The sequence below is a fragment of the Lithobates pipiens genome, unplaced genomic scaffold, assembly GCF_037356315.1.
Source record: "Lithobates pipiens isolate NorthernLeopardFrog02 unplaced genomic scaffold, aLitPip1_a1.2 Scaffold_28, whole genome shotgun sequence".
Lineage (NCBI taxonomy): Eukaryota > Metazoa > Chordata > Amphibia > Anura > Ranidae > Lithobates > Lithobates pipiens.
The window spans coordinates 88,961,012-88,982,373 of NW_027507789.1; the positions used below are offsets into that span (position 1 = coordinate 88,961,012).

At 43.5% G+C, this 21,362-nt stretch overlaps 6 pseudogenes; all 6 read left to right on the forward strand.

Moving 5' to 3' along the window:
• Window positions 1–7,666: 7,666 nt before the first annotated feature.
• LOC143936914 (5S ribosomal RNA) lies at window positions 7,667–7,785 on the forward strand (annotated as a pseudogene).
• A 4,159-nt stretch (window positions 7,786–11,944) lies between these two features.
• LOC143936757 (5S ribosomal RNA) lies at window positions 11,945–12,063 on the forward strand (annotated as a pseudogene).
• Window positions 12,064–12,176: 113 nt separating this feature from the next.
• LOC143937277 (5S ribosomal RNA) lies at window positions 12,177–12,295 on the forward strand (annotated as a pseudogene).
• A 258-nt stretch (window positions 12,296–12,553) lies between these two features.
• On the forward strand, window positions 12,554–12,672 carry LOC143936734 (5S ribosomal RNA; annotated as a pseudogene).
• A 101-nt stretch (window positions 12,673–12,773) lies between these two features.
• On the forward strand, window positions 12,774–12,892 carry LOC143936620 (5S ribosomal RNA; annotated as a pseudogene).
• Window positions 12,893–15,226: 2,334 nt separating this feature from the next.
• On the forward strand, window positions 15,227–15,345 carry LOC143936552 (5S ribosomal RNA; annotated as a pseudogene).
• The last annotated feature ends 6,017 nt before the right edge of the window (window positions 15,346–21,362 follow it).

The following is a 21,362-nucleotide window of genomic DNA, read 5'->3' on the forward strand; positions in this document are numbered from 1 at the left end:
CTGGGTATGCAGAGATGGAGGCTAGGGTATACAGAGAGAGAGACTGTGTTACACAGAGAGGCTAGAGTATGCAGACTTGCTAGTGTATACTGACGGACTAGTGTATACAGAAGACCAGCTAGTTTATACAGAGAGGCTAATGTGTACAAAAGACAGGCTAGTGTATACAGATAGGCTAGATTATACAGAAGAACGTCCTGGGTATGCAGAGATGGAGGCTAGGGTATACAGAGAGAGAGGCTAGAGTATGCATACTTGCAAGTGTATACAGGCGGACTAGTATATACAGAAGACCGGTTAGTTTATACAGAGAGGCAAATGTGTACAAAAGACAGGCTAGTGTATACAGATAGGCTAGATTATACAGATAGGCTAGATTATACAGAAGAACGTCCTGGGTATGCAGAGATGGAGGCTAAGGTATACAGAGAGAGAGGCTAGAGTATGCATACTTGCTAGTGTATACAGATGGACTTGTGTATACAGAGGACCGGCTAGTTTATACAGAGAGGCTAATGTGTACAAAAGACAGGCTAGTGTATACAAATAGGCTAGATTATGGAGAAGAACGTCCTGGGTATGCAGAGATGGAGGCTGGGTTACACAGAGAGGCTAGTGTATGCAAGCTTGCTAGTGTATACAGACGGACTAGTGTATACAGTAGACCAGCTAGTTTATACAGGGAGGCTAATGTCTACAGAAGACCGGCTAGTGTATACACATAGGCTAGATTATAGAGAAGAACGTCCTGGGTATGCAGAGATGGAGGCTAAGGTATACAGAGAGAGAAGTTGGGTTACAAAGAGAGGCTAGTGTATGCAGACTTGCTAGTGTATACCGGTGGACTAGTGTATACAGAGAGGCTTGGGTATACAGAGAGCTAATGTATAAAGAGATGCTAGTGTATACAAAAGTCAACCAAGAGTAGACAGTGAGGCTCGTGTATACAGATGACCGGCTACAGAGAGGCTAATTTGTACAAAAGACAGGCTAGTGTATACAGATAGGCTAGATTATACAGAGGAAGGTCCTGGGTATGCAGAGATGGAGGCTAGGGAATCCAGAGAGAGACTGTGTTACACAGAGAGGCTAGAGTATGCAGAAGACCGGCTATTTTTTTTTTACAGATAGGCTTGAGTATACAGAAGACAGTCTGGGGAATTCAGTGAGGCTAGTGTATGCAGAGAGGCTGGGACACCGAGACTATTGTAAAAAGAAGGCAGGCTAGTGTATATAGAATACGGGCACGTGTATACAGAAGACAGAGAGGCTACTCTATATAGAGTGGCTGGTGTACACAGAGAGATTAATGTATACAGAAAAGCTAGCGTTTAAAGAAGACAGGACTTTATTTTTTGCTAATGCAACTACTTCTGAAACATGTAAAGTGCTTTTTTCATATTTTGGTGCTGTTAAAAAGTGTATAGCATAAGGATGAGAAAGGATAATAACTGGCAGAGGATGACATGGCAAAAAGACAAACTGCATTAGAAATGTGAATATGAATTAGACATGAAATGCCAATACCCACGGCAATACTTAATTTCTGCTTAGCTCACACTTTGCTGTGAGCTAAGCAGAAATTAAGTATTGCAGTCGAAATGAGATCGGAAGCGTTAGTTGCAGTAGCTCCAAAATGACTGAGAAATCATTTCATTACTCTAATGTAAGAGTAATGTCGGAATAGCAATTAGATGAGAGGATTGCTGTAATCATGAAATATCAGCAACGACGTGACAAGTTTTCTATCGTTTTCAGTATACTTACGTGTCTTTAAGGATGAGAACGTATAATAACTGGCAAAGTATGACAATGCAAAGAGACAAACTGCATTAGAAATGTGAATGTGAATTAGAGATGGAATGTCAATCCCCATTGGTTACTTACAGGTTACCATTAATACAGTTAACACGGCTACGTACAGCAAAGTGTGAGCTAAGCAGCTAAATATTACTTAATATTGCAGAGATTAAGTATTGCAGTTGAAAAGAGATCGGAAGCGTTGGTTGCAATAGCTTCAAAATGTCTGAGAAATCATTTCATTACTCTAAATGTAAAAGTTATCCCGGTAGCACTGAGTGGACTGATATTAGATGAGTGATCGTTGTGGTACAAATTCAGTTTCCTAAAGCAGAGAGATACCAGCTAAATGTGAGAAGAGCAATTAAACTGTTCACATCAGTAGCATTGTATTACTCTTAATATGTGCAGCGTGTAACGAAGCAATAAGATGGTTTTGTATTATCCTAAAATTAGCAGTATATATAAAGGTGAGTAGGTAATCTGGATTTAGACATAGCAAACTCTATAATCTAATTTAGCAAAATTAGAAAGGATAATATTGAGATATATAATATATCAGTAATATATACAGGTCGAGTTTAAGTGGAAATACACAAAATATCTAGCTTACCTTTACATTGTTCAATAGAGCGTGGCAAAGTAATACCAAGGCGGAATTGTCGGAATAGCAATTAGATGAGATGATTGCTGTAATCATGAAATATCAGCATCGACTAGGTTTCTATCGGATGAGAAAGTATAATAACTGGCAAAGTATGACATGGCAAAGAGACAAATTGCATTAGAGATGTGAGGTGGAAATGAAATGTCAATCCCCATTGGTTACTTACATGTAAACGCGGCTACATACAGCAAAGTGTGAGCTAAGCAGCTGAAGGGTATTTAAGAGTAAATTGACGTAGTTTGAAAATTCCAACGTTTAAATCGTTCCATTAATTTTGTTACGCACGAAGATGGCTTACATTGACTGTTTTCCGTTTCCATTGGTTATCGGCATAATATATCAGTAACCATGAACATTTATAGTGATAGACAGCTTACATTAGGATGTTTGCATGATGTGAATGTAAAATAGTTGCATTATGTGTTATTAATGTAATCAAACTGTATTACTATGCTTTGCTACTGAAACCACTTTTCTCACATTTTGCTGCTGTTAAAAAATGTGTTGCAAGTGTTATGTGTTACAAATGGTTATCAGTGTGACAGTTAATGTGGAGAAGAAGTAATACACAAAATAGAGTCAGAAAGAGAATCATATTGCATAGAGGTAGCGAGAGATGGTTGCATTACTCTTAATGTGCAGTGTGTAAAAGGTTTTAAAAAGAGGGTGTTGTGTGACTTTTGCTTTAACGTAAAATTAGCTGTAGACATTGTAACTTATTACAATGATTTAGAGATAGTAATCTCTATAAAATAATAATGATAAGTATAGCAAAACAAATTAGGAAAATATTGAGGCAGTATATATAGGTCGAGATATAGTGAATACACAAAAGGGATCAAGGGATAGTTGCAAAGTCAAGGGATAGTTGCAAAGGTACATTGTTTAATAAATTGACGTAGCTTGCAAATTTCAACGTGTAAATCGTTCCATTAATTTTGTTACGCACGAAGACGGCTTACACTGACTGTTTTCAGTTTCCACTGGGCAGAATGTCGGAATAGCAATGAGATTCGATGGTTGCAACATAAAACGAGATACGAGAACGGCTAAAATACAAAACAACAGTACATAATTTAAGAGTACAGTAGAATATAGTATAAATTATTTAAGATTAAATAGACAGAATGAAAAAAATCTAAGTTTAAATCGTTGAGTAAATCGTTGAGTAAATCGTAAATTTATCAGCTAAGTTAACGCTGAGGTTATGATTAATTTCACAGTTCCATTACGCGTTCCTTTTCCACTGGTATAGTAATAATGTAATATCAGTTATTGCTATCAGTAAATGTTAAAATTGTAAGACGGTTCACGGTTATGTGGAATTGATATGGATTTAAAAGCGGTACGTTAATTTTCTGAAGCATATGGCAGAAAGACGGCTTACACTGCTTTTCTCACATTTTGCTGCGGTAAAAAGAAATGTTTTGTCACTGTGTTTTAACTGTGACAGTTAAGGTGGAGAAAAAGAAGTAATACAGACCAATAGGACATTTAAATGGCTTAATATTGTAGGGAGGAAGTATCGCTGTTCAAAGGTAAGAGATTGAAAGCTTAGCTTGAAAATGGCCGATAAATAGTTGCGTTAGTCTAAATTTAAAGGATATGCCGGTACCATACGTTGATCTTTGCATTACACTATATACACTTTGCATTACACTATAACACTAATTATTATTATTATTATTATTAATAAGATCATAGTGCAGAGAGATACTCAGTTAATGTCAGAGATATTCGGTCAATGTCAGAAAAGCAATAAAACTGTTTACATCGTTAGCGAGCGATAGTTACATTACTCTTAGTATGTGCAGCATGTCTGGTAGCAAATGGATGGTTTTGTGAACATTTTGCATTACCGTACAATTAGCGGTAGAACTCATCGAAGTGAATAGATTTAACCGGATTTTCTAATGAGAAATAAAGAAAAAATGGTGTGTCAGGACTGTCACATACTCAATATGACAGTTGATGTGGAGAATTACAAATATGCAAATTAGAGCAAAAGAGTACATGGTTTATTTATATGTATGATAGTTTTATTGCATGCTTGATGTGGATGATTAAAATCGTGTAGTGAGTATAATCTATATTTAGCATAAGAATGAAAAGGCATAACATGGCAATGAGACAAACTCCATTAGAGATGTGAGCTAGATGAAATGAGGAAATGTCTCTGTATAGCCCAGATTGTCTTTTGTTATCACTTAGCCCATCCTCTAAATTCACTAGCCTCTCTATATACACCAGCATGTTTACACTAGCCGGTCTTCTGCATACAATAGCCTGTCTTCGATATACACTAGCCTATGTTCTGAATACATTAGCCCGTCTTCTGTCTTCTGTAATGCCCTAGCCTGTCTTCTGTATGCATTAGTCTCTCTGTATAAACTAGCATCTCTGTATACCCCAAACTGTCTTCTGTAAAAACTTGCCTCTCTTTATAGCCTGTCTAGCCTTTCTTCTGTACACACTAGCTTCTCTGTATACACTAACCAGGCTTCTATATACAATAGCTTCACTCTATGCACTAGCCTCTCTGTATAATTCACTAGCCTTTCTTCTGTATGCTGTAGTCTTCTATATATACTAGCTTCTCTGTACACCCTTGCATCTCTGTAATACACTAAACCCTCTGTATACCACAGTCTGTCTTCTGTATACACTAGACTGTAAAAACTAGCTAGAATACACCAGCCTGTCTTCTGTACCCACTAGACTCTCTGTATACACTACCCAGTCTTCTGTATACACTGTCAGCTTGGATGTATACCCAAGCCTGTCTTCTGTATACACTAGTCTCTCTATATGCACTGTCCTATCTGTATACACTCGACTCTCTCTATACACTAACCTCTCTATATACACTAACATCTTTGTATATACTAGCTTCTCTTTAAACTAGCCTCTCTGTGTACCCCAGCCTCATTGTTTACTCTAGCATCTCTGTATACTCAAGCCTATCTGCATACACGAGTCTGTATTCTGTATTCACTAGCCTTTCTTCTGTCTTCTATATATACTAGCTTCTCTGTACACCCTTGCATCTCTGTAAACACTGTCTGAACTAGCCAGTATTATGTATACACTCACCGACTGTACACCCTTGCATCTCTGTAATACACTAAACCCTCTGTATACCACAGTCTGTCTTCTGTATACACTAGACTGTAAAAACTAGCTAGAATACACCAGCCTGTCTTCTGTACCCACTAGACTCTCTGTATACACTACCCAGTCTTCTGTATACACTGTCAGCTTGGATGTATACCCAAGCCTGTCTTCTGTATACACTAGTCTCTCTATATGCACTGTCCTATCTGTATACACTCGACTCTCTCTATACACTAACCTCTCTATATACACTAACATCTTTGTATATACTAGCTTCTCTTTAAACTAGCCTCTCTGTGTACCCCAGCCTCATTGTTTACTCTAGCATCTCTGTATACTCAAGCCTATCTGCATACACGAGTCTGTATTCTGTATTCACTAGCCTTTCTTCTGTCTTCTATATATACTAGCTTCTCTGTACACCCTTGCATCTCTGTAAACACTGTCTGAACTAGCCAGTATTATGTATACACTCACCGACTGTATACACTAGACTCTCTGAATACACTAAACCCTCAGTATACCACAGCCTGTCTTCTGTATACACTAGACTGTAAAAACTAGCTAGAATACACCAGCCTGTCTTCTTTACCCACTAGACTCTCTGTTTGCACTTCCCAGTCTTCTGTATACACTGTCAGCTTTGATGTATACCCAAGCCTGTCTTCTGTATACACTAGTTTCTCTATATGCACTGTCCTTTCTGTATACTCTCGACCCTCTCTATACATTAACCTCTCTATATACACTAACATCTTTGTATATACTAGCCTCTCTTTAAATTAGCCTCTCTGTGTACCCCAGCTTCACTGTTTACTCTAGCATCTCTGTATACTCAAGCCTATCTACATACACGAGTCTGTATTCTGTATTCACTAGCCTTTCTTCTGTATGCTGTAGTCTTCTATATATTCCAGCTTCTCTGTACACCCTTGCATCTCTGTAAACACTGTGTAAACTAGCCAGTCTTATGTATACACTCGCCGACTGTATACACTAGACTCTCTGAATACACTAAACTCTCTGTAAACCACAGCCTGTCTTCTGTATACACTAGACTGTAAAAACTAGCTAGAATACACCAGCCTGTCTTCTGTACCCACTAGACTCTCTGTATACACTACCCAGTCTTCTGTATAGAATGTCAGCTTTGATGTATACCCAAGCCTGTCTTCTGTATACTCAAGCCTATCTACATACACGAGTCTGTATTCTGTATTCACTAGCCTTTCTTCTGTATGCTGTAGTCTTCTATATATACCAGCTTCTCTGTACACCCTAGCACTGTAACAGTGCTAGGTTCCTGTATTACAGAAACAGAACACCAGCAATAAGGTGTATACTGTGCAGGAGGCACACAACACCCACTCTAACTTCTGCACTGCAGATGCATGTATAATAGGGAATAGGGCAGATGCCAGTAATAAAGGGTAGCTTCAGGTGTGTACTGTGCAGGAGGCACAAAACACCCACTGTAACAGTGTTAGGTTCCCAAGCAGTAAAGACACTGTCCCTGCCTATCGTCCTCTTTCCCTGACCACCACAACACACTATACAAGGCCGCCGCGCTGGCGGCCTTATATAGTGTGGGGTGTGTACTAAACCCCCCTGAGCTATGGCCACAGAAATCCTGCCTGTGGTGAATTGTGGCTCTCCTCACAGAGGATGTCACATCTGTTCTTATTATATAGAACCTATTATGCTCCTCGTAAACTTTTTTAGTTTGGCCGAACGGCGGGACGCAAGTTGCCCCCGGTGCGGGAACATGGGGGGAGACATGATGCACATGTTTTGGAGATGCCCGAAGTTGATCCGCTACTGGACAGAGGTGACAGGAACCATTGATCGGGTGTTTTGAACCTCCACCAGGATGGAGGCGAAGTATTGTCTCCTGGGATTAGTTGAAGGAGTTGGAAACCCGGGAAGTAGCCAGATGGCAGTTCTGAGATGCCTATTTCAGGCAAGGAAACTGATTGCCCAACCCTGCTTAGCCTCCAATGTTGGCAATGACTTGGTTTTTTCGCTTATTTCCCAAGATGACCATGTTGGCGTTTGTCAAGATGGTTGAAAGTGCCCGAAGAGATCGCCTATGGCCCCATCACCTTGAAAGTGCCTGATCTTGTCTGATCTCGGAGGCTAAGCATTGTCGGGCCTGATTAGTAACTGGATGGGAGACCAACTGGGAATACCAGGTGCTGTAGGATTCTTTTTATGTTGTTGGCGTTGACATGGTTTTTTTTTTCCGCTTGTTTCCCAAGGTGGTCATCTTGGCATTTGTCAAGAGGGCTGAGAGAGCCCAAAGAAATCTCCTACGGCCACATCCCCCTGAAAGCGCCCGATCTCATCTGATCTCAGAGGCTAAGCAGGGTCCGGCCTGGATAGTACCTAATTAAAGGTGCCGTAGGAATCTTTTTATATTGTTGGCTTTGACCTGTTTTTCTTTCGCTTGTTTCCCAAGGTGACCATTTTAGCATCAGTCAAGAGTTTTGAGTATGTCCCAAAGCATACGCCTGAGGTCACATCACCCTGAAAGCGCCCGATCTCAGAGGCTAAGCAGGGTCTGGGTCAGATGGGAGACCGCCAGGGTCTATGTTGTTGGCGTTGACCTGTTTTTTTTCACTTGTTTCCCAAGATAACCATCTTGGTATTTGTCAAGAGGGTTGAGAGTGTCTAAATAGAACACCTATGGCCACATCACCCTGAAAGCGCACAATCTCATCTGATCTCAGAGGCCTAGCAGTGTACTGCCTGGTTAATACCTGTATGGGAGACCATCTGTGAATACCAGGTGCCGTAGGCTTCTTTTTATGTTGTTGGCGTTTACCTGTTTATTTTCGCTTGTTTCCCAAGGTGACCATCTTGGCGTTTAACAAGAGGGTTGAGAGTGCCCAAAGAGATCACCTACGGCCCCATCACCCTGAAAGCGCCCAATCTCATCTGATCTCAGAGGCTAAACAGTGTCGGGCCTGGTTAGCACCTGGATGGGAGACCGCCCGGAAAAACCAGGTGCCATAGGCTTCTTTTTATGTTGTTGGCTTTGAACTGTTTTTTTCGCTTGTTTCTCAAGGCGACCATCTTGGCGTTTGTCAAGAGGGTTGGGCGTGTCTTGAAGAGAACGCTTACGGCCACATCACCCTGAAAGCACCCGATCTCGTCTGATTTCAGAGGCATAGCAGCGTCAGGCCTGGTTAGTACCTGGATGGGAGACTGCCTGGGAAGACCAGGTGACATAGAAGGATCTGGCCTGGTTAGTGTCTTGATTGGGAGATCGCCTGGGAATACCGGATGCCGTAGGATTATTTTTATGTTGTTGGCTTTGACCTGTTTTTTTTCCCTTGTTTCCCAAGGTGACCATCTTGGCATTTGTCAAGAGGGTTGAGAGTGCACAAAGAAATTGCCTACGGGCACAACACCCTGAAAGCACCCAATCTCGTTTGGTCTCAGAGGCTAAGCAGGGTTGGGCCTGGTTTGTACCTGGATGGGAGACCGCCTGGGTTTTCCAAATGCCGCAGGCTTCTTTTTATGTTGTTGGCGTTGACTTGTTTTTTTTGTTTGTTTCCCAAGGTGACCATCTTGGCGTTTGTCAAGAGGGTTGAGCGTGCATTTGATCTCAGAGGCTAAGCAGGGTTGGGACCTGGTTAGTACCTGGATGGGAGACCGCCTGGGATTTCTCGATGCCATAGGCTTTAGTTTTAAGTTGTTGGCATTGACTTATTTTTTTTATTTTTATTATTCTTTTATTAAGTAGAACAACATAAATATAAAAGTCAACCATACAGCATGACCCAGGGTCACAATTACATGCTAACAAAAAATAGGCAGCCAAATAACTCTGGGTTCTCAGAGGGGAGTCCTACAGTTTCATGCAGAAAAGAGAGAAACCCCACCTCCGACATGTAGTACAGTATAACTAGTGCAGCTCCGTTCGGACAAATGTAATCATGGAGAACAACTGGGACCACAGCGAGCCAGCTTATCATGACCTACGTGAACCAGAGTAAAATATGAGCCGGTCATGTCCAGAACCCTGGGGTTCTTCTGGGTCCCGAAGGCTAGTAAGGAGACAAGGCATAGTCAAAAGGGAGGACGGGGGAAGAAGAGAGTGCAAAGATGGAGAGAGAGGAGGTGGGGGGATGGCGGCGGGGAAAAAAAGAAAAATAAAGACAAAAAGGGAGGGGGGGAATGCCACCCAGGGCAGACATGCCCTACGTAGGTAAACATTAGATGTTCAGTCGTTTTCTGGGACAAAGGCACTGCTCACCTCCCGAATGTAGTCTCGAGAACCAGTAAAATACCTCCAGGGCCTCCATGTAACACTAAATGCCTCTTCAGTGTTGTGAAGGGTGGCGGTCAATTCTTCCATCCGGAGAATATGATTGACTTTGGAATACCACAGCACCTTGGATGGGGGCTGAGGCTGCCTCCACAGTGCGGGAATGCAGGCCCGGGCGGCATTCAGGAGTTGCATCGTGAGGGTTTTTTTGTATTTTTGAACAGGCTGTTCGGTCAAGTGTAGAAGGCACGCTGCTGGGAACCCAAAAGTTCCTCAAGGCCGGGCATGCCCAGAAAAGGTGTCCCATGGTCCCCGTATTTGAATTTCACCTCCAACAAACATCCGGGATCGATATATCCATTTTATTCAAAAGGTATGGGACTCTATACCAGCGTGAGACTATCTTGTATCCTGATTCTTGATATTGGTTTGCGATGGAAGCTTTATGTATTAAGGTCAGGATCTTCCCTATCTGTTGTGGGGTAAATGTGATGCCTAAGTCCCTCTCCCATTTGTGGATAAATGGTGGGGGTCGACTCCTCCTCCTGACTACTCAATAGGTTGTACAGGAGGGAGAGGGTGTGTCGCACAGGTTCCCTTTTGTGACAGATGGATTCATAGGGTGTCAGGTCTCTAGGAGTGTAGGGGGCCCTTTGTATGGCCAGAAGAAAGTGACGAAGTTGATAAGCACTAAACAAGTCAAGCGGAGGGTCAGAAAGCTCGGCGACAGTTTGCGTGGTCGGGAGCCCTCCCGAGGGCCACACCTCTCCCAGACGCTGTTTCCCCACCACTGTCAACTGTCGCAGTTTCTTGTTGGTAAATCCCGGTGGGAAGTCTGGATTACCTATAACCGGAGTCATTGGTGATGGCAGGGGAGCAATGTGTGTGCAGCAGAACAACCTCCGCACAACAGCCAACGTAGCTCCCACTACGGGGTGACCTCTGAGGTCTTTTGGTAGGTAAAACAGGAGCCACGGGGAGGTCAATAGGGGAATGGATCCATCCTCAATCTCCATCTCCACCCACTGCTTGTGTGGCCCGTTACAATGCCAATCAACGACTCTCGCTAGCAGAGTCGCTCTGTAGTATTGTCTCAGATCTGGGAGACGCAGACCCCCCTTGTCCTTTGGTCTGGCAAGCAATTGCAAACGGGCTCTGGGCGGTTTTCGCGCCCAAATAAAGTCCCGGAGCAGCACCTGCAGTTGTCTGAAAAAAATTGGGGGTAACCGGATCGGTAATGTCTGGAACATGTATAAGATCCACGGGAGGGCCGTCATTTTAAATGCATTACAGCGCCCGAACCAGGTCAGTGTTAAAGCATGCCAGTTTCCCAAATCAGATTTCAGTCTATCCAGGAGAGGGACAAAATTAAGCGGGTACAATTGCGCTAAATCCGCTGCGATGTCAACGCCCAGGTAACGTATAGATTTTTCAGCCCAGTAGAATGGAAAAGCGGAGCGGAGCCTCTTGGCCTCACCATCCAGGACCGATATATTCAATACAGCTGACTTGGCGCAATTGATTTTATAGTTTGATAGGCTGCCGTATCGCTGTAGAGACGCAAGTATATTGGGAAGCAAAATGTGTGGATTGGAGACGGAAAAAATTAGATTGTCAGCATACGCCGCAATTTTATGGTGTGCCAAGGGTTTGGATATGCCAGTAATATTCGGGTCATTCCGAACGTGACACATAAGTGGTTCCAGTGTCAGAATAAAAATTAGGGGAGACAGAGGGCACCCCTGCCTCGTCCCATTAGTGATGGGGAAAGAGTCCGAGCACCACTCGTTCACCCGTACCGCTGCCGACGGCGTGGAGTAAAGCGACATTACCCAGCTCATCATGTTGGGGCCAAGACCTATATGTTCCAGGGTGGCCTGCATAAAGTGCCAGGCCACCCTGTCAAAGGCCTTTTCTGCGTCCATTGACAACATAAGCAAGGGCCTTCCCTGTACATGCGCCGCATGGATTAAATTGAGGACTCGGGCCGTATTGTCTCTAGCTTCCGACTTATTTTTATTTTTTTTGCTTGTTTCCCAAGGTGACCATCTTGGCGTTTGTCAAGAGGGTTGAAAGTGCCTGAAGAGATTGCCTACGGGCACATCACCCTGAAAGCACCCGATCTCGTTTGATGTTGGAGGCTAAGAAGAGTCGGGCCTTGTTAGTACCTGGATGGGAGACCGCCTGGGAATACCAGGTGTCGTAGACTTCTTTTTATGTTGTTGGCGTTGACCTGTTTTTTTTCCGCTTGTTTCCCAAAGTGACCATCTTGGTGTTTGTCAAGAGGGTTGAGAGTGCCTGAAGAGATTGCCTGAAGAGATTGCCTATGGCCACATCACTCTGAAAGCACCCAATCTCGTCTGATCTTGGAGGCTAAGAAGAGTCGGGCCTGGTTAGTACCTGGATGGGAGACCACCAGGGAAAACCAGTTATTGTAGGCTTCTTTTTATGTTGTTGGCGTTGATTCGTTTTTTTTTTTGCTTGTTTCCCAAGGTGACCATCTTGAGGGTTGAGAGTGCCCAAAGAGATCGCTTACAGCAGCATCACCCTGAAAGAGCCCTATCTCTTCTCTTCTCTGAGGCTAAGAAGGGTTGGGCCTTGTTAGTACCTGGATGGGAGATGGCGTTGGAATACCAGGTGCCGTATTCTTCTTTTTATGTTGGCATTTGTCAAGAGGGTTGAGAATGCCCAAAGAGATTGCCTATGGGCACATAACCCTAAAAGCACCCGATCTCCTCTGATCTCAGAAGCTAAACAGGGTTGGGCCTTGCTAGTACCGGAATTGGAGACCACCTGGGAATACTAGGTGCTGTAGGCTTCTTTTTATGTTGTTGGCCTTGACCTGTTTTTTTTTTCACTTGTTTCCCAAGGTGACCATCTTGGCGTTTGTCAAGAGGGTTGAGAGTGCCCGAAGAGATCACCTACGGCCCCATCACCCTGAAAGCACCCAATCTCGTCTGATCTCGGATGCTAAACAGTGTCGGGCCTGGTTAGTACCTGGATGGGAGACCGCCTGGGAATACCAGGTGCCATAGGCTTCTTTTTTTTTATTTTTATTTAGTAGTATGCGACATACAATGCAAAGGCAACTTCACAGAATGTGTTATACAAATAGTTACAAACAAACGATCATATTGCATGGATATCAGAGCCAATGGTAAGAAGTCCGAGGAGAATAGCACGTGTACAGCTTTGCGGTCATATCAAGATGAGATTAAAGCTCCATCTCGTTGGGATCCTCTACCACTTAAAATATTATTGATACTAGCCCTGCTACCCTCGAAGAGTTTAGATATCCATAGATAGGGAAAGAGTATTGTGTAGTAGTCAAATGGGGTCGGAACATACCATTTTCTTTTCCCTTTTTTGAGTTAAGAAGGGAAATAGTAGAACTGAAAGGAGGGAGAAGGGGAAAGAGAAGATTGGGGAAGGAAATGGCAGAAAAGGAAAAGAAGGGGTAAGGGGGTGTCGTGGGTAGAGTGGATAGGGTGGGGTCCCCTCCCAGGGAGCAAGAGACGCCCTCGGCTCACCAGCTCATCAGCTGTCCAACGTTTGGAACGGCGATCTCCAGCGATCACCATGAGCTTACTATGTCTCGCGGAGGTATTCTTGCGAAAAGCGAAACTGGGTCCAGTAGAACCATCTGTTCCCATGCTCCTCCGTTTTATCCCTCATTGTGGCAGTCGGGTCTTCCATTCGTTCAATATCATTTACCCTTGCGAACCACTGGGTCACCATTGGAGCAGATTGCTCTTTCCACTGACTTGGGATGCAGGCCCTAGCTGCATTGAGGAGATGTTTAAGTAAGGACTTATGATAACGCTTTCTCGACATAGGAGTTAGATTGAGAAGAACTGCTGCGGGATCATTGGCTAAGGAAATGTCTGTGAACTTGTGGATGAGTCTCAGGACAGGCTGCCAGAATGTTTGTAATTTAGGGCATTCCCAGAAAATGTGGAGAATGGTGCCAGCCTGTTGCCCACAGCGACAGCAGCGGTCAGATTGACCGGGGAATATTTTGGCCAACACCACCGGTGTACGATACCAGCGTGTGATCAGCTTATATGAGATCTCCTGATATTTACTGCAGAGTGACGACTTATGGGCGAAAAAGAGTATTCTGTCCTTCTGTGGTTTGGAGAATGTAGTTTGTAAGTCCCTTTTCCATTTAGCTAGGAAGGGTGGATCCGTTGAGGATTGTGCATCTGTCAGGATTTGGTAGGACCTAGAGAGGGAACCACAAATTGGGCCATCATCCAGGCAAAGTTCCTCGAAGGGGTGGAATTGTCTAGAGAAGAACGAATGGTTAGGTAGTGATCCGAGGAAATGGATTAGCTGTCTAGCTCTCCAGCTATCCAATGCAACAGGTACTTGCTCTAGCAGTATGGTCCCCATGGGAATCAAGCCCGTGGGTCCAAGAAATAGGGCTGCTCTCAGAAGCCCTTTCGGGGCTTGCCTGGTAAAGGCCTGTTCAGACAGGCCCGGAGGGAATCTAGGATGTCCAATAATTGGGGTCATAGGAGAAGGGAAGTTAGTCAGGTGGGAAAGGTGAAAAAAACTATCCATCTCGGCGAGCGAGGGGCCAATTAACGGGTGAGTAGTCACACAGGGCTCCAATGGCCTCCCTGCCCAAGGCATACCAGCCAGTGGAACCCGCGCCATCTCCTGCTCTAGCTTGACCCATAGCTTCAGTTCCCCATGCCGGTGTCTTATCACATATGGTCCCCCATGGGATAGTGTCCGCTGTGTACTGCGCATGCGCAGTACACAGCAACACAGATTCCGAAAATTGCCGAGCATGAACGGCGCCTGCGCACTGAGTCCAGGTTCTATCCCCACTATCCAAGTGGACATAGAGTAAGAATATAAAAGAGCCGAGCGCAGCGAGGCCGAGCCCGAAGCGTGGCGAGCAAAGCTCGCCTGCGAGGGGCCCTCTAATATTCACAACCCTATGTCCACTTGGATGGTGGGGTTACCACCTCCACTCACCGCGCAGGTGCCATTCAGCTTCGGAGATATTCCGAAGCTTCGTCTGCTCCGTACTGCGCATGTACTGCGCATGTCAAGAGGGTTGGGCGTGTCTTGAAGAGAACGCTTACGGCCACATCAACCTGAAAGCATCCGATCTCGTCTGATTTCAGAGGCTAAGCAGCATCAGGCCTGGTTAGTACCTGGATGGGAGACTGCCTGGGAAGACCAGGTTCCATAGAAGGATCTGGTCTGGTTAGTGTCTGGATTGGGAGATCGCCTGGGAATACTGGATGCCATAGGCTTCTTTTTATGTTGTTGGCTTTGACCTGTTTTTTTTAGCTTGTTTCCCAAGGTGACCATCTTGGCCTTTGTCAAGAGGCTTCAGAGTGCCCAAAGAGAGTGCCTACGGCCAAATCACCCTGAAAGAGCCCAATCTCATCTGATCTCAGAGGCTAAGCAGTGATGGGCCTGGTTAGTACCTGGATGGGAGACAGCTTGGGAATACCAGGTGCCATAGGCTTCTCATTATGTTGTCAGCGTTGACCTGTTTTATTTTCCCTTGTTTCCCAAGGTGACCATCTTGGCATGTGTCAAGAGGGTTGAGAGTGCACAAAGAAATTGCCTATGAGCACAACACCCTGAAAGCGCCCAATCTCGTTTGGTCTCAGAGGCTAAGCAGGGTTGGGCCTGGTTTGTACTTGAATGGGAGACGGCCTTGGAATACCAGGTGCCGTATTCTTCTTTTTATGTAGTTGGCGTTGACCTGTTTTTTTTCACTTGTTTCCCAGGGTGACTGTCTTGGCATTTTTCAAGAGGGATGAGAGTGCCCAAAGAGATTGCCTATGGGCACATCACCCTGAAAGCGCCCAATCTCCGCTGATCTCAGAGGATAGAAAGGGTCGCGCCTTGTTAATACCTGGATGGGAGACCGCCTAGAAATACTAGGTGCGGTAGGCTTCTTTTTATGTTGTTGGCGTTGACTTGTTTTTTTTGTTTGTTTCCCAAGGTGACCATCTTGGCGTTTGTCAAGAGGGTTGAGCGTGCCTGAAAAAATCTACTATGGCTGCATCACCCTGAAAGAGCCAAATCTCATTTGATCTCAGAGGCTAAGCAGGGTTGGGACCTGGTTAGTACCTGGATGGGAGACCGCCTGGGATTTCTCAATGCCATAGGCTTTTTTTTTAAGTTGTTGGAATTGACTTATTTTTTTTTTTTGTTTTATTCTTTTATTAAGTATAAGTAGAACAACATAAATATAACAGTCAACCATACAGCATGACCCAGGGTCACAATTACATGGTAACAAAAAATAGGCAGCCAAATAACTCTGGGTTCTCAGAGGGGAGTCCTAGAGTTTCATGCAGAAAAGAGAGAAACCCCACCTGCGACATGTAGTACAGTATAACTAATGCAGCTCCGTTCGGACAAATGTAATCATGGAGAACAACTGGGACCACAGCGAGCCAGCTTATCATGACCTATGTGAACCAGAGTAAAATATGAGCCGGTCGTGTCCAGAACCCTGGGGTTCTTCTGGGTCCCAAAGGCTGGTAAGGAGACAAGGCATAGTGAAAAGGGAGGATGGGGGAAGAAGAGAGTGCAAAGACAGAGAGAGAGGGGGGGGATGGCGGCGGGGAAAAAAAGAAAAATAAAGACAAAAAGGGAGGGGGGAATGCCACCCAGGGCAGACTTGGCCTACGTAGGTAAACGTTAGATGTTCAGTCGTTTTCTGGGACAGGGGCGCTGCTCACCTCCCGAATGTAGTCTCAAGTATCAGTAAAATACCTCCAGGGCCTCCATGTAACACTAAATGCCTCTTCAGTGTTGTGAAGGGTGGCGGTCAATTCTTCCATCCGGAGAATATGATTGACTTTGGAATACCACAGCACCTTGGATGGGGGCTGAGGCTGCCTCCACAGTGTGGGAATGCAGGCCCGGGCGGCGTTCAGGAGTTGCATCGTGAGGGTTTTTTTGTATTTTCGAACAGGCTGTTCGGTCAAGTGTAAAAGGCACGCTGCTGGGTTGTCTGCGATATCTACATTTCTGAGAGTTTTTATCGTCCTGGTCACCTCCACCCAAAAGTTCCTCAAGGCCGGCAATGCCCAGAAAATGTGTCCCATGGTCCCCGTATCTGAATTGCACCTCCAACAAACATCCGGAATCGATCTATTAATTTTATTCAGAAGGTATGGGACTCTATACCAGCGTGAGACTATCTTGTATCCTGATTCTTGATATTGGTTTGCGATGGAAGCTTTATGTACTAATGTCAGGATCTTCCCTATCTGTTGTGGGGTAAATGTGATGCCAAAGTCCCTCTCCCATTTGTGGATAAATGGTGGGGTCAACTCCTCCTCCTGACTACTTAATAGGTTGTACAGGAGGGAGAGGGTGTGTCGTTCCTTTTTGTGACAGATGGATTCATAGGGCGTCAGGTCTCTAGGAGTGTAGGGGGCCCTTTGTATGGCCAGAAGAAAGTGATGAAGTTGATAAGCACTAAACAAGTCAAGCGGAGGGTCAGAAAGCTCGGCGACAGTTTGCGTGGTCGGGAGCCCTCCCGAGGGCCACACCTCTCCCAGACACTGTTTCCCCACCACTGTCAACTGTCGCAGTTTCTTGTTGGTAAATCCCGGTGGGAAGTCTGGATTACCTATAACCGGAGTCATTGGTGACGGCAGGGGAGCAATGTGTGTGCAGCGGAACAACCTCCGCACAACAGGCAATGTAGCTCCCACTACGGAGTGATCTCTGAGGTATTTTGGTAGGGAGGACAGGAGCCACGGGGAGGTCAATAGGGGAATGGATCCATCCTCAATCTCCATCTCCACCCACTGCTTGTGTGGGCCATTACAATGCCAATCAACGACTCTCGCTAGCAGAGTCGCTCTGTTGTATTGGGAGACCCAGACCCCCCTTGTCCTTTGGTCTGGCAAGCAATTGCAAACGGGCTCTGGGCGGTTTGCGCGCCCAAATAAAGTCCCGGAGCAGCACCTGCAGTTGTCTGAAAAAAATTGGGGGTAACCGGATCGGTAATATCTGGGACAAGTATAAGATCCGCGGGAGGGACGTCATTTTGAATGCATTACAGCGCCCGAACCAGGTCAGTGTTAAAGCATGCCAGTTTCCCAAATCAGATTTCAGTCTATTCAGGAGAGGGAGAAAATTAAGCGGGTACAATTGCACCAAATCCGCTGCGATGTCAACGCCCAGGTAACGTATAGATTTTTCAGCTCAGTAGAATGGAAAAGGGGAGCGTAGCCTCTTGGCCTCACCATCCGGGACCGATATATTCAATACAGCCGACGGTGCAATTGATTTTATAGTTTGATAGGCTGCCGTATCGCCGGAGAGCCGCGAGTATATTGGGAAGCGAAATGTGTGGATTGGAGACGAAAAAAATTAGATCGTCAGCGTACGCCGCAATTTTGTGGTGTGCCGAGGGTTTGGATATGCCAGTAATATTCTGGTCATTCCGAACGTGACACATAAGTGGTTCCAGTGTCAGAATAAAAATTAGGGGAGACAGAGGGCACTCCTGCCTCGTCCCATTAGTGATGGGGAAAGAGTCCGAGCGCTCTGAAAGCACCCAATCTCGTCTGATCTTGGAGGCTAAGAAGAGTCAGGCCTGGTTAGTACCTGGATGGGAGACCACCTGGGAATACCAGTTATTGTAGGCTTCTTTTTATGTTGTTGGCGTTGATTCGTTTTTTTTTTTTTCGCTTGTTTCCCAAGGTGACCATCTTGGCATTTGTCAAGAGGGTTGAGAGTGCCCAAAGAGTTCACTTACAGCAGCATCACCCTGAAAGAGCCCTATCTCTTCTCATCTCTGAGGCTAAGAAGTGTTGGGCCTAGTTAGTCCCTGGATGGGAGATGGCTTTGGAATACCAGGTGCCGTAGTCTTCTTTTTATGTTGTTGACATTGACCTGTTTTTTTTTCGCTTGTTTCCCAAGGTGACTATCTTGGCATTTAGTATAAATCATAGTGTTTTATTCCTGTGCTACCACTGGTGATCTATCAAATGTCAGGGGCTGCTGCTACTACCGGAATGGATCACACCGTAGCCACTTAATATGAAACTAAAGATATGTTGGTATTGCGCTGTCCCTATATTAAATAACCCTCTGAGGGTGATAAGTATAATGCCTAATTACATAAATCAATAGTGTAATATAAAAATATATATCTATAAATGTCTACTAAATAGTATCAAAAAGTGCAAAGTGCTACATTAAATAAAATAAAATAAACACACCACAAAGGTGATAGAATCCAAATAAATGAAAATCAAGTGAACAAAGGTAAGTAACTAAAAACAGTCTCTTAGAAAATTACTATTTTGATAAAGTGCAGAAAAAAAAAAAAAGTAAACGCACTACAGAGTCAATTGAAAACCTCCACAGAAACACAACTGCTTCAATTGAGTGCAAAGCCACAAAACAGTGAATTGATCATAAAGTGCCAAGTGCGTCTTATAAATGTGCAAATAAGTAAACACTCTCCAGAGGTGATATAAGTGAACCACCCTAATAATAAACAAATGATATACAAGAAAATAAGAGAGTATACCTAGACCAAAAAGAGGGTACCCTCTCCTGATCACATAGGAATAAACTTTAGAATAAACAAAAAAATAAATAAATATATATATATATATATATATATATATATATATATATATATATATATATATATATATATATATATACATATATATATATACATATATATATATATATATATATATATATATATATATATATATATATATATATATATATATAATAGTAAACGCACTACAGAGCCAGCTGCAACATATGTTATATCAGAATGAATCCGGCCTCTATAGATTAAATATACATATTGAAATCCATCAAAAATAAAAAGATATAAATATTCAAGTCCATAAATAAACAACAGTCTCCTTTAAGTGCAAGTGCTTTGTGCAAACTTGTGCAAATTCAACTGAGGTGCGGATCTCCCAGTGCTTAATCCCGCTGTGATCACACTTTAGTGGGCAGTGGCCCCTTACCTATAGCAAGGAGGGATTCACATAGAGGTATATAGATTTCTTTATATGTCTTCTCTCCTGGTAAATTCGGTCACCTTCTCCTTTGAATTTTATTCTTATTGCTCCAGAGGACCCAATAGATTAATAGAGAGGGAATACCATAGTGTAGTATCTCACAGATAGCATTTATTAAAAATTTACATACACAGGGTACTCACACATTAATAGATAGAAAAAAGCCTTTTTCTAGCAATCAGCAGCAAGTGCATCCACAGTCAGCTTCCTTCCCGTCCCTAGGACTGTGGATGCACTTGCTGCTGATTGCTAGAAAAAGGCTTTTTTCTATCTATTAATGTGTGTGTATATATATATATATATATATATATATATATATATATTATTTTATTTTTTTGTTTGTTTATTCTAAAGTTTATTCCTATGTGATCAGGAGAGGGTACCCTCTTTTTGGTCTAGGTATACTCTCTTATTTTCTTGTATATCATTTGTTTATTATTAGGGTGGTTCACTTATATCACCTCTGGAGAGTGTTTACTTATTTGCACATTTATAAGACGCACTTGGCACTTTATGATCAATTCACTGTTTTGTGGCTTTGCACTCAATTGAAGCAGTTGTGTTTCTGTGGAGGTTTTCAATTGACTCTGTAGTGCGTTTACTTTTTTTTTTTTTTTTTTCTGCACTTTATCAAAATAGTAATTTTCTAAGAGACTGTTTTTAGTTACTTACCTTTGTTCACTTGATTTTCATTTATTTGGATTCTATCACCTTTGTGGTGTGTTTATTTTATTTTATTTAATGTAGCACTTTGCACTTTTTGATACTATTTAGTAGACATTTATAGATATATATTTTTATATTACACTATTGATTTATGTAATTAGGCATTATACTTATCACCCTCAGAGGGTTATTTAATATAGGGACAGCGCAATACCAACATATCTTTAGTATCTTGGCATTTGTCAAGAGGGTTGAGAGTAGTGATGGCCGAACGGTTCGCCCGGCGGTCGTTTCGCGGCGAATTTCCGACATTCGCGGTCCGCACGTTCGAACGCCTTTTTCCGTCGTTCGCCGCGGCGGACTTACGTGTTTAATGTATACAAGAACTTTAACCTTTGGTGACACGTTTATCATGTGATACAGGACAGCCAATTGAGACATGACAGCACATGGACACTTGTACATTCCCCCTAACCTATAAATACACCCGATCCGGTGGCCATTTTACATTCTTTCTTCTGTTAAGATAGGGACAGGTTCCTGTGTGGAGTAGGGAGAGATAAACCACTAGCTATTTGGTACACAAAAGTTCTTTTCAGGACTGGTATAGGTGTTAGGTGTTGATAGGTTTGCTGTGCTGCTGATTCTTGCAGCAGCCTGAGTGTCTTTTGTTAGTTTAGAGAAAGGGAAAGGACGGTGTATGCTACAGGGACAGCCAGATTAGTCTTTCATCATCATCATCATCATCATCATCATTAGCTGTTACTATCAAGGTCCACAAAAGAGC